Source organism: Gavialis gangeticus, unplaced genomic scaffold (assembly GCF_001723915.1).
Source record: "Gavialis gangeticus isolate Ggan-Ray unplaced genomic scaffold, GavGan_comp1, whole genome shotgun sequence".
In the NCBI taxonomy this organism is placed as follows: domain Eukaryota; kingdom Metazoa; phylum Chordata; order Crocodylia; family Gavialidae; genus Gavialis; species Gavialis gangeticus.
This window is the reverse complement of record NW_017728965.1, coordinates 1,797,682-1,809,084: the sequence shown is the minus strand read 5'-3', so window position 1 is coordinate 1,809,084 and position 11,403 is coordinate 1,797,682. Positions and strand designations below refer to the sequence as shown.

At 42.7% G+C, this 11,403-nt stretch overlaps 1 long non-coding RNA gene across 1 annotated transcript in view; it reads left to right on the top strand.

Annotated features, from left to right (window-relative positions):
• The window catches only part of LOC109288555, a 72,414-nt gene that overhangs the window by 54,982 nt on the left and 6,029 nt on the right, over positions 1–11,403 (top strand). The window contains exon 2 of the long non-coding RNA XR_002095186.1: positions 11,063–11,171. This is a non-coding gene — a long non-coding RNA (uncharacterized LOC109288555). The remainder of the gene's footprint in view (positions 1–11,062; positions 11,172–11,403) is intronic.

Sequence of the window (11,403 nt, the reverse complement as noted above, 5' to 3'; positions counted from 1 at the left end):
CTGGTCACAGGACACCATGATGAGTGACTGCCATCTATTACTACCCTCTGGGTCCGACCACGGAGCCAATTCCCAGCCAGTGGGTCGTGGTGGACCTAAGGCCACAATTGGCCAGTGTTGCCAAGAGGTGATCATGGGGTACCAGATCAAAGGCTTTTTTGAAGTCAAGATATATGACATCAATCTCTTCTCCCTTGTCCAGGTGATAGGTCACCTGGTCGTAAAAGGAAATGAGAGTGGTCAAGCAAGACCTACCCGCAACAAACCCGTGCTGGCTATCCCTTAGGATGTTGCCATCGGCCAGTCCATTAAGGATGGCCTCTTTAATAAACTTTTCTAAGAACTTCCCCGGGATAGAGGTCAGGCTGATGGGCCTGTAGTTTGCCGGATCCACTTTCCTCCCTTTCTTGAAGATGGGCACCACACTGGCCTTCTTCCAATCATCGGGCACTTCACCAGAGCGCCAGAAGTTCTCGAAGATCCATGCCAGGGGCTGGGCTATGACGCTCGCCAGCTCCTTGAGTACCCTGGGGTGTAGACTGTCAGGGCCAGCTGACTTGAAGGTGTCCAGCCTCTCAAGGTGCTCCTTCATGAGGTCAGCACTGATGGAGGGCAGGGGATCTCCCGCATCTGGACCTCCCTTTCCCGTAGTGGGCATGAAGGTTGCACAAAGGTTTTGGCTTACTCTTCCCACAGTTACAGTAGGTCCACATTTTTATCCTCTTACCAAATGGTATCCGACTTCAACGTGAATTCACATGCTGTTCAGCACATGGAAAGATATTTGCATTTGAGCCACAGATTGGAAACACATGGAAAAAAAAATAAACTTTATGGAATAAAGTAGACACTACGTATTATTTGTAGCAACCAGAAGATGCCACTCATGGAGTCAGACCCTTTTTGTGTGGCAGTATGCAGAGGACAAAGTTAGTCACTGTCCCTTAGTTTAGCTGAAGGAAAAGCTTCTCTGAGGGCTGATTTATTGTAAAACATGTATACTATAGGGTTCTTTCTTCTTTCTCTGAAACAGTTGATACTGGCCATTATCAGACTGAGAAACTCAATTAGATGGGCCTCAGTTCTGATGTATCGTAGCAATTCCTGTTATTAAACTTAGTAATATGAAAGAGCACATGTACTACCCTCTCAAAGAATGCTGGCTGAAGAAAAATAGATATATTTTAACTCTTTAATTATTAAACATTAACCAACCTGCCACTTATAAATGACAGGGAGAGAAGGGAATCCAGTACATTTCCTTGGATCAGGTAAGAGATTTTTTTAAAAACAGGGTCCTAAGTTAATAGACAGCTTTGTGTTTTATACATAGTGCTTTAAGTGACAGAACACGAAGGCAATAATTAATTTGATGAGAGACTTATACTTTAAGAAGAAGTGCATCCATGTTTCTACACTTCAGGATTTTTTATGCATTTCTGCTTATGGGAAGAGCCTCATATAAAAAAATGAAAACTGGATGTGTCTGGCTTTTATTATTTATTGAACAATGCTCCATTGATTCACAGATCCTCTCCAGACAGCTCATAAACAAGGCCTTTAGTGCAAAGTTTAGACAAGGACAAAGATTTCTGAACTCTTAAGCATAACACAAAGCTCAGCTATTACCCGCACAGGAAGGAGTAGACAGAGATGGAATTCATAGGGGAAAAATGTGAAGGGAAAGTGAGTCAGATTCATACAGAAGCTGGTGTTTCACATTCCTTCCCCACCTCCCCCTTTAACATCTATTAACATACATGCCCCTTGTAGTAGTTACGCTGGATCCACGTATCTGTCTAGATTTTTTGTTTTACCAAGTACCACGATACTCAATGCCTGGCACCTTGCTCCCTCCACTGCCCAAAAAGACACTATAATAGTGCTTCTCTTTTCACTTTCCAGCAGGGCTCTTCCGCCCCAGGGTCTAGTTCAGCTTTATAATTCAGCACTTTCTTTACTTTGGCTTGCAGACCTGAGACTGCACTGCAGCTTCTCCAATCAGCCCTATGACTTGCGGGCAAAGTTCCTTATCGGAGACAAAGAACCAGCTCAAGTTGCCCAGATGAAGTGAAAAGTAATTTCTTGTGAAATGCCCTTCCCTATTGCTACCGAAGTCAACAGTGGGAGAAAGACTGAGCCTTACTATTTGAACGTGGCAAAGCAAATCTGGTCAAAGATATGCCCAGTAAATAAACAAATACATAACTAGTCTGAACCTCAATGCTCCGTCTGTGCAATGGACATAACAGCACTCCCCTATGTTCCAGCAGTATTGCAAGGACTGGCATCTTAAAGATGTCAAGATTGCCAGGTATTAGGGTACTGGTTGTCACATGAAGATGATAGAAGGGCTTGGAAGTTGTGGATTATTTGCACAGGATTCAAATCCAGCTGTCTTTGAAATCAATGGAGCTAATTTCCCTGACAGACCCATGAGGCCGGCTTCTACACCTTTTTCCAGCTGTTTTATTGCTTTGAGACAGCTAAGCATACTTCCATGTCCTCCCATTATCATCCCATCCCCTATGGAAGCAATTACCATAGTTTGCATGACTTCCAATGGAAGTGGAGAGAGGGAGAGCAGGATTGTGTTCTTGTAAGACCATCTCTATATTGAAACATCATCACCCCTATGAAAAAGTTTGAGAACCCCTCCGCCTTTGTGAACCTTGAAGAATTATTTCCAGCACTGCTGGAATGGCTGTCTTTTTGTTATTGCAGGCAGTCACAGTCCACCCTGGCTCTAATTCTTGACAATGATTGTCATTCCTAATCTTTTTGGCAACACATGCACATACAAGAGTTCCTATGATTTGGCTGGATCTCAGCTTCCTGGCAGGAGGGATGAACTGCTCTGCCCCACATCCAGCTCTTTTTAATATGTAAAATATGCTCCTGCAATAAAGGTCACTCTGCAGCTGTGGGCTAACTTGAGGCAGAGTTGGCTGATGGCTTTTAGAAAGAGTCTTGATAAACTAGCACCTATTTTTCACAGGCTGGGCCATATCTTTAACTGGTGTAAAAGGCACAGCTCCATTGACTCTCTCATAAGCAATGACATTATTTGTGTGCCATAATTAAGACCAGATATTGTTATTCCTTCCATGCCTTCTTCTGCTGATGCTTTTCCTTTTATCGTCTATTCCAGCCTGCCTATTTCACAAGTCAATGCTATTTGGCAAAATAACATCCTCGGCTGGAATGAACTGACATACGACCCTTGCCCTTAACAGAGTTACATGCCAATATGTACCATAAGGTTGTAGGAGCCAACTGCAAATTATGACAAGCTACTGGGTACCATCTCTGCACACTCTTCCATGACACAGTCCAGCATCACAGCAGTTTCTTAAGGGTTTCTGGAGCACTTTGGTTACGGCTTGCCGTCTCAGCCAAGTCACTGTGGGGGCTCCAAATCCTCCCAGTGCAGCTGAATCTGGAAGTTCAAAATTCAGCATAAACACAAACCAAAAAAAAGAGAAACCCAGCCACAAACACACACACATGCAAGCCACACCCTCCAGCTAATAAATATAGAGTGTATACACATTTTCCTTGCTCCCATCCCTGTTTATTATGTTGGTTAGACCCCCACCCCAAGGGAATGACAAGTGCATTAAAAATATTTTTAAAAAAAAAAAAAAGATGGTAGAAATGAAATGTTCAGTCCATCTCTAGTTAATTAGACCATTTTACAGTACAAAAATTGGAGGGGCTTCTAGTAGTGAAATGAGAGAACTGGCAACCAGGGTTTCTGAGTTATAAGCCCAGTCCAGGAAAGGAGTGTGTTCTAGTAGCTAGAAAACGGGAGACGAGAGCGATATCCTATGGTCTGCTCTTAGCTCTTGTGGAAAAAGTAGTGCAAAGCCTAGATTCTGATCCTGGAAATGTTCTGTGTCTTACGGACCTTATCCATCTGTTATGTTATAAAAAAAGACTTGATTTTTAAACACCTAATATGATGTTTTGAAGGATGAGAAAGCCACTGAGTCAACTTGCAAATTGTGCCACTGAAGAAGGCAATTTATCCAGACTTAGCAATTCATGTAGACGCAAACAATTATTGCCTTGTATTATGGTGCTCCCATTTCTCAATGATGCATATTATGACTTAATACAATCAGATGGATGATATGGGTGAATGCTACTTACAAAGCAACGCCATGATATGCCATTTGTTATATATCTTCAAGCATATTTTAGCTATCTACTTGGGGGTATTTAGAGTGTGGATTTCAGATATACTTTGTACCTCAAAGACCACTGTGATGCCCATTTCTTGATATATTCTCTAGTTTAGGGCAAATTTCTTCTTATAACTTTGATGGAAATAAGCACTTGATTTTGTCAGTCAAATGGCTTTCAGTATAGACAGGGCTTATAAAACAAGGCATTGCTTGAAAGATATTCAAGTCTGAGTGCTTGGAGTACATTTTTTTCTCCCCCAGACCTTACTAAGGATCTTAACCCCTTTTAACTCGCTTGGAATTTTCTTGTGGCAGGGGGGTGGGGGCAGAGAACGCATGTCTGGTTTAAATAGTGATTTTCTTTTATTAGTAATTTTAGCTCTCCGGAGTTCTTCTAATAAAATGAAACATCAGTCAATGCAATCCTGAGGCCCCAAGCCTACAAAGGAATCTATATGGCAGACCCTACTGAAAGAAAAAAATTCTGTATCCTGTAGCTAATTATCTGGTAACGCTCGGTTTAAACAATCTAAAATGAGCAGAACTAGGGTATTTTAATTCCAGCACCCTTCACAACTTGGCATATACTCAATTTTAAAAATATTTAGAATATAATATGTTCAAGCAACTAACGAGTAACACTGAAAAACCGACTCACTGAAGCAGCTATGTTTCAATGGTGTCTTTTAGATGCCTACAAGCTTTTATCAGGAAACTAATATGGATAAGGATAGATGGTTTTCTGCAGGAGCACAAGTCAGGTTGTCAGAGTGCAGCAGAAGCATAAGTCTCTAAAGACAGGTTTGCATAGAAGAGGTCTTTAATTTTGGAGATCTGGCATACAGCAGAGTAAGTGGAGGTGGGACATAATGTCTAAAACTTAATCTGTTAAGCATATGCTTGGGAACATTTCCTGTGAGAACATCCAAAGCCCTTGTTGTGTGTAGCAGGTAAGAAAGATTGTGTGTGGTCTCTCCTTACCTGTTTACATATGACACTATTTGAGTCACCTTAACAATGTGTTTGTACAAAAAAGGGCTGTTACTATGGTGACTGTGACACTTTTAAATAGAATAGTTACTATTCCAACAAAGAAAAATTGCCAACTCTGAGCCCATGTTCTTTATAACTCAGCCAAACATCTGTCCCTACATTCCTGTAGATTAGGTTAGTTTATTTCTCCTTAATAATGTTAGTACATAGAGGTACCATCCCGTGGTACTAGTGGTATCGCTAGCAAAATTCTGACACCGAGTAAAATTTAGAGACAACAAGAAGTTAAATGGGACTGGCGTAATCCAGAGGCCTTGTGTTGGTCCTTGACACAGAAGTGGATTTCCTCATTTTTACTGTGATTTGATATAGCAGTGGTAAAAACTGAATGACAAAAACTTATAGTTCCCAAATTCAACACAGGACCCACATGTTGGCTTAGAAATGGTATTTAAAGGCCTGTTTTGGGGGAATTGGCTTATAGGTATAGATACATGCATTATAAGGGATCACACTGGGCAGCAGGGGTTAAATGGATTTCTAAAGAGCTTGGGAGACGCGCACACAGCTTCTCATAGCTCTGGAAGTACACAGGCTGTCTAGTACGACAAGACCAACAAGGACACAGTCTAGGAAACAGGCTGGGAACCAAAGAAGTATGTACCATGCCGTCCCAAACATAAGTGACACCAGCAACAAGGCCTCAAAGAGCAGGGGGGCTAAGTCCTGGTTTTCAGGGAATAGACCAAATTAAGAGAAGGCCCAGAAGGCCACGTGGACGTGTGACCACAGAGAGACAACCATGAAGAGTCATCAAGGGGGAAGGAGAATACAAAAGCAGAGACTTGAGATTAACGAAGCGTCCTTCCCGGTCCCTCCCTTTGTCCGTCCCTCCTTCTCTTCCTTAAGAGGGGTTCCCATCCCCATCCCTGTCCCCTGGGAAGGGTCCCTGAGGCCACCATGGACCACGGGCATCCCAGTAGTCCATCTCATGCACCCCACTGGAGGAGGGCTGTGGGCCTTAGCATCCCACCTCCAAACTGCTGACACCTAAGAGAGTGGAGCCTGCATCCTGACCAGATGTACTTGGACTCTGATGACAGCCCTAGGACTGGTAGATATATAATTGTTTGATTGTTTATATTGATGCTTTTCTGTTATCACTTTGTTTCAATAAATTCGCCTATTATCAACTGGCAGGTGTTGTGGTTGGTCTGAAGGTTGTGCTCACCCGGAACAAAGGTATAGGTGCTGGGTCCAAATCAAGTGTCAACACCACAGCTAAGGACAATGAATATATTCCAGGGTGGTACTTTGCTGGAAGTCAAGTCTCGGTCGGTTTGTGATCCACTGTGTCCCCCAGATCTTTTTCTGCAGAACAGCTAGCTAGAATGTCGTTCCCACTTTTATATTTGTAAAGTGGATTATTCCTACCTAAGTGTAATGCTTTGCACTTGCCCTTGTTGAATTGTACTTTGTTTCCTTCAGGCTCTTTATGCAAGCTGTCATGGGCATTTTGAATTCTGATCCTACCCTCCAAAGTGTTTGCAACTCTTTCCAGCTTGGTATCATATACACATTTACAGTCAATTCATGAAAATATTGAATGGTACTGGGGCCAGAATAAGTCCCTATACAGAACCTCATATGAACCCCTATACAGAACCTCTTTTTTTTCCTTTTCACTCTTTGTCTGTCTTGTCTATTTAGCCTGTAAGGTCTTCCAGGAAGGGGCCATCTCCTTCTTTGCATCTGTACAATGTTAAGCACATCAGGGTTTGACTCTTCCTCAGAGCCTCTGGGGGATCTGTAATATCCACAAAATAATTTGGCTCTATTAATCTATAATCTGTAGGAGTTTGGCTGTTGACTTTAGCATAAACCAGACAGAATTGTGCTCTGGAAAAGGTTTTTCCAATGGTCAGAGAAAATATGCTTTCAATGAAAATTTTGGGGTTTTCATCAAACAGATGAGTTTTTTTGTCCAAATTTTTTACAGGGAAAAGTAATTATTTTCTGGATCATCTGGAAATAGCGGTTCTGTGGGAGCCATTTATATTTGTCCTCTGCAGGGTGTTAACGCCAATAATAATTCTGCAGTAAAAACAGCCTAGCATCTAGCAAAGCGGAAAAACAGCAGCTAAGTGTGGAGAATCGGAAACCTGATTTGAATAAGAGTAACCAGATTGCAGGGACTTAAAATAGAATGGAGACTAATGTAATTAAAATTAAAAGGTTCAAAGCATATTAAAGGGCATTAACATGCAATAAGGAAATTCTTAACCCACTAACGCTCCATATGCACAGTCGTAAAGGAAAAACCAGCCCATAAAAACCATTCTGCTGGTACGGGCAATGGGTTCACTTCCCAACAAGGGATCAGTAGCTCCAACAAACTTTCCACTTGATGCCATTACATTATTGCAGAATGTCACCACAGTAAACACTTGATTCCAGGAGGAGCAGGCACCCTCCGTTCCCACTGAGCAGGTTCAAACATTAGCAAAACCAAACCCTTATCTTCTAATCACATTCATACACCTGTTTGAGGCTTTACTAACTTAAATGGCACTGGACAAGCACTAGGGCACGCCAGTAAAACACAGGAACTGTCACAAAGGGTCCTGTCCTGCCTCTCTCAGACCCAGAAGCAGGCCAAAGCAGCCGCGCAGCGTGCAGCCTTAAACAACTTGCCCACTGGAAAGTGTTCTTGCTTATCAATGCTAGCTTCATAGTTGTTAGGGGCTGGAAGGGGCCTTACAGATCATCGGGTCCAGCCCCCCTGCCCTTGGGCAGGAAAGACTGCTGGGATCAGATGGCCCTAGCAAGGTGGGCACCAAGATGTTTTCTGAAGATCGCCAGGGTGGATGTCTGTACCACCTTTGGGGGGAGCTTGTTCCAAACCCTTGGTACTCAACTTGTAAAGAAGTTTTTCCTTATGTCTAGCCTGAAGCAATCTTCAATCAGTTTGTGCTCATTATTTCTTGTTCTCCCTTGGGAGGCCTTGGCAAATAAATGCTCCCCCAAGCCCTGAGGTATACCCTTGATATAGGCCATCACCAAGTCCCCTCTGAGTCTTCTCTTCTCCAGGCTGAACAGTCCTAATTTTTTCAGCCTCTCCTCATATGACCTGGTCTCTAGGCCTCTAATCATATTACTAGTTCCCAAGGTTTTACTTGGGTGTTATTTTTATTTGTTCAGTTGTTTTAAGATTGGGGAACTTCACTTCATGAGAGATCTGGGCCAACTGGAGAAGATCTGGAGAAGAGCAATAAGAAAGCTATGGCACCTAGAAAATGCAACTTATGAAGAAAGATTGGAAGAACTTGGTTTGTTTAGCCAAGAGAAAAGAAGCCAGAGTGACATGGCAGCAGCCTTCAAATATATCCAAGATTAGTACAAAGAGGAGGGGTATAAACTGCCTTCCATGCCCTCAGGGTACAGTACGAGCAATACACTGGAGAAAGTGAGATTTAGGTTAGACGTCCGGAAAGGTCTGTAACTGGAAGGATGGATTCCTTCGGGAGGTTCTGGAATCTCCATTACTAGAGTTTGTTCCAAACAAATTAGACAGGAGGGTTTAGGGGCAGCTGATCCTGCTCTAGGGCAGGTGGATGGACCAGATGACCTTTCATACTTTCTTCCAGCCCCACGTCCTAGAAATCTATATGAGGTTCCATGGTGGTGTTCGATCTGTTAGGCTAAGCAACTTGCAAACTTGAACATGGACCAAAGCAAAATCTCCAAACCCAACTTCAAAGTCCCTTTAAGTTCTCAAAATAGCTTCACTGAGCTCTTTTGTAAAATGCTTCTTTATTTCAGGGTCTGAAAATTAGCTGAGTTTTCATGGAAATCTGACTCATAATGAATTCACTCCACCAGTCAATAAATCAAAGCAGCAACACAGTCTCATTCAGCAGCTACCACCAGAAATAAACTTCCCGCAAGCCTCTCAGCCTGTCTGAAGCATGCAGCGATACCTGGGTACACTCTACGGACAACACTTGGTTGCACTGAAAAGTGCCTAATCTTTGAGAGTTGCTGTCAACTTCCTGAAGATTAAAAGAAGAATGAGAGTAATGCACACGGAAGTTTCCTGTTAACATCCCTTGGTAAAAATGAATATCACAACAAAGATTACAGGATGGCTTTTAAATGACAACTAATTATGTTCAGGGGCCGAAAGTGGATGTATGCTTTTTCTCCTGCATGCTGCCTTTGATCTGCTCCACTTGAAGTGTAAAGTTCAGAGTTTGTGCTAAGAAGCTTTCTGTCTCTTTGGTCCCAAACCTGCAAACTATTCCTTTATGTGAACTGTGAAGCATCTCTTAGTGAAGTCAAAGGGACTACTTACACAAAAAAGGTTATAACTGGAAGAATCCGGCCCCTAGCGTGCATGGCTTCTTGCCGAACTTGCTGTTGTTTGTTTAGCTCCTGTGCAATAGGCGTTTCCTTAGCAACTGCCTTATCCCTTTACAAGTCTTTGTTAATGAGAGCCATTGACGTCTGCTATGTACAAGGATGCTAAAAAGGATGGCACCAATAAAAGCCTCGAAGAGTGCCCAGTTTCCATGAGTAAACATAGCATCACCCACCAAGGAACTTGCTAGAAGGTCTCTCTATTGAACAATAATGTATATAGCCTTTAACATTATCAGTGGGAGTATTTTCAAAGCCTCTTAAGGTCAACAGAAAAATACCTTGCCCTTTTCTCTGAGTAGGTAACTCCAGTGCTTGCTGGCACGCATACGGCCACGAGAGAGAGATGCTCACTGGAATGTCTTATTCCTAGAGCATGAGATCTAATTTCTGCCAAAAGGGAAGATGATTTGTGGTTCAGACTCTGGCCTGAGTGCAAAAGTGTGATGCTCAATGCCTCTTGCTGCCTCTTATGCAACTGAACTAGCTAGCTGGGGTATCTCCTTGATCCACTCTAGCTATGGTTAGAATGGTTTTTCCTGTGCAGAAACACACCCATTGAACAATTATGACTCTCCATCAAAAAATACCCAAACTGCATTTTTATGTTTATATGTTGTTGACACAAAGTTGGTGATGCACATGGATGAGAGCAGTGCACATGGGTGGAAGGACCTCTCAGATGTGGGTATGGTTCTGGGTTTGAATTCTACACCATACTTTCCCAACACCCCCGTAGTTGTTCAGGTTCACACAGACTTCCCTCTCACAAGGAGCCACTTGTACACCTTGTTCTCTTGCTAGGACTTGATTCTGCTCCCGGTGACTTCAGTCAACAGGCCTCAGTGGAAGCAGGGGTTGGCTGTGATCAAGCAGCAGAGTCTTTGAAAGCTGTGCTGCATATTAACAGCAGGCATGGCTACATATGGAAGGTAATTGAGAAACAGGCTTTGACCCACCATGAAAGCTGAGATTCTCACCAGTATGCTTCATGATTAATGGCAGGAACCCAGTCCAAAACCAACACCATCACTCTTCATTTCAAGCTCTTGAATATCAAACCATGCTAAAACTGGAAGACGATAGTGGTTATAACCTCAGATGTGGACAGCATTTTTGGATGTAGTTCGCTACTGTATTTGGTTTTACCTTAGGGTGCAATTAGTTTCAAATGAGTGGTAACCACTAATACCATAACTACCCACATTCTCTGGTAATTTCTGACTGCTCAGGGTGCTTTTAGCATTTTCAATTAGTTTTTTAACAATGAAGAAATGAGCCACAAAGAATTATAGCAGACTTTACTAGCTCTGATAAAATATTATGGTCCAAATCTTCAGCTGTTATCAATCAGTTCTCCTGCTCTGAGTTTCACTGGCTGTTGATGTGGCTCCACATCATTAGAAGGAAAAAAGAAAAGCTGTGCTGCATTTTGACATGTCCTTTCTTTCTATCACCAGGCCCTTCCCTGCATTTAGGCAGGTTCTCACTGTTTTCCAAATACACCCTCAAACTGGCATGACCTGATATCTGAAGATCACCCTTGCATAGTCTACCTCCTGCCATACTGTAAGTACCATGCTAGTGACAGAGACACAACCAGTCTTCTTACATCACCAGTAACCATCTCATATAAAGCTATTCATGAATTTATCAAGCTACATCTTAAAACTAACTATAATCTTTTGCCCCCTCTCCTCTCTCCCCACCCAAAATAAGCAACAGATGTAGGCTCTACCCTCAGCTGTGCCTCTGGTCTGTTGTGACTTCAGGCAAGTCACCTCACCTCTTTATACCTCAG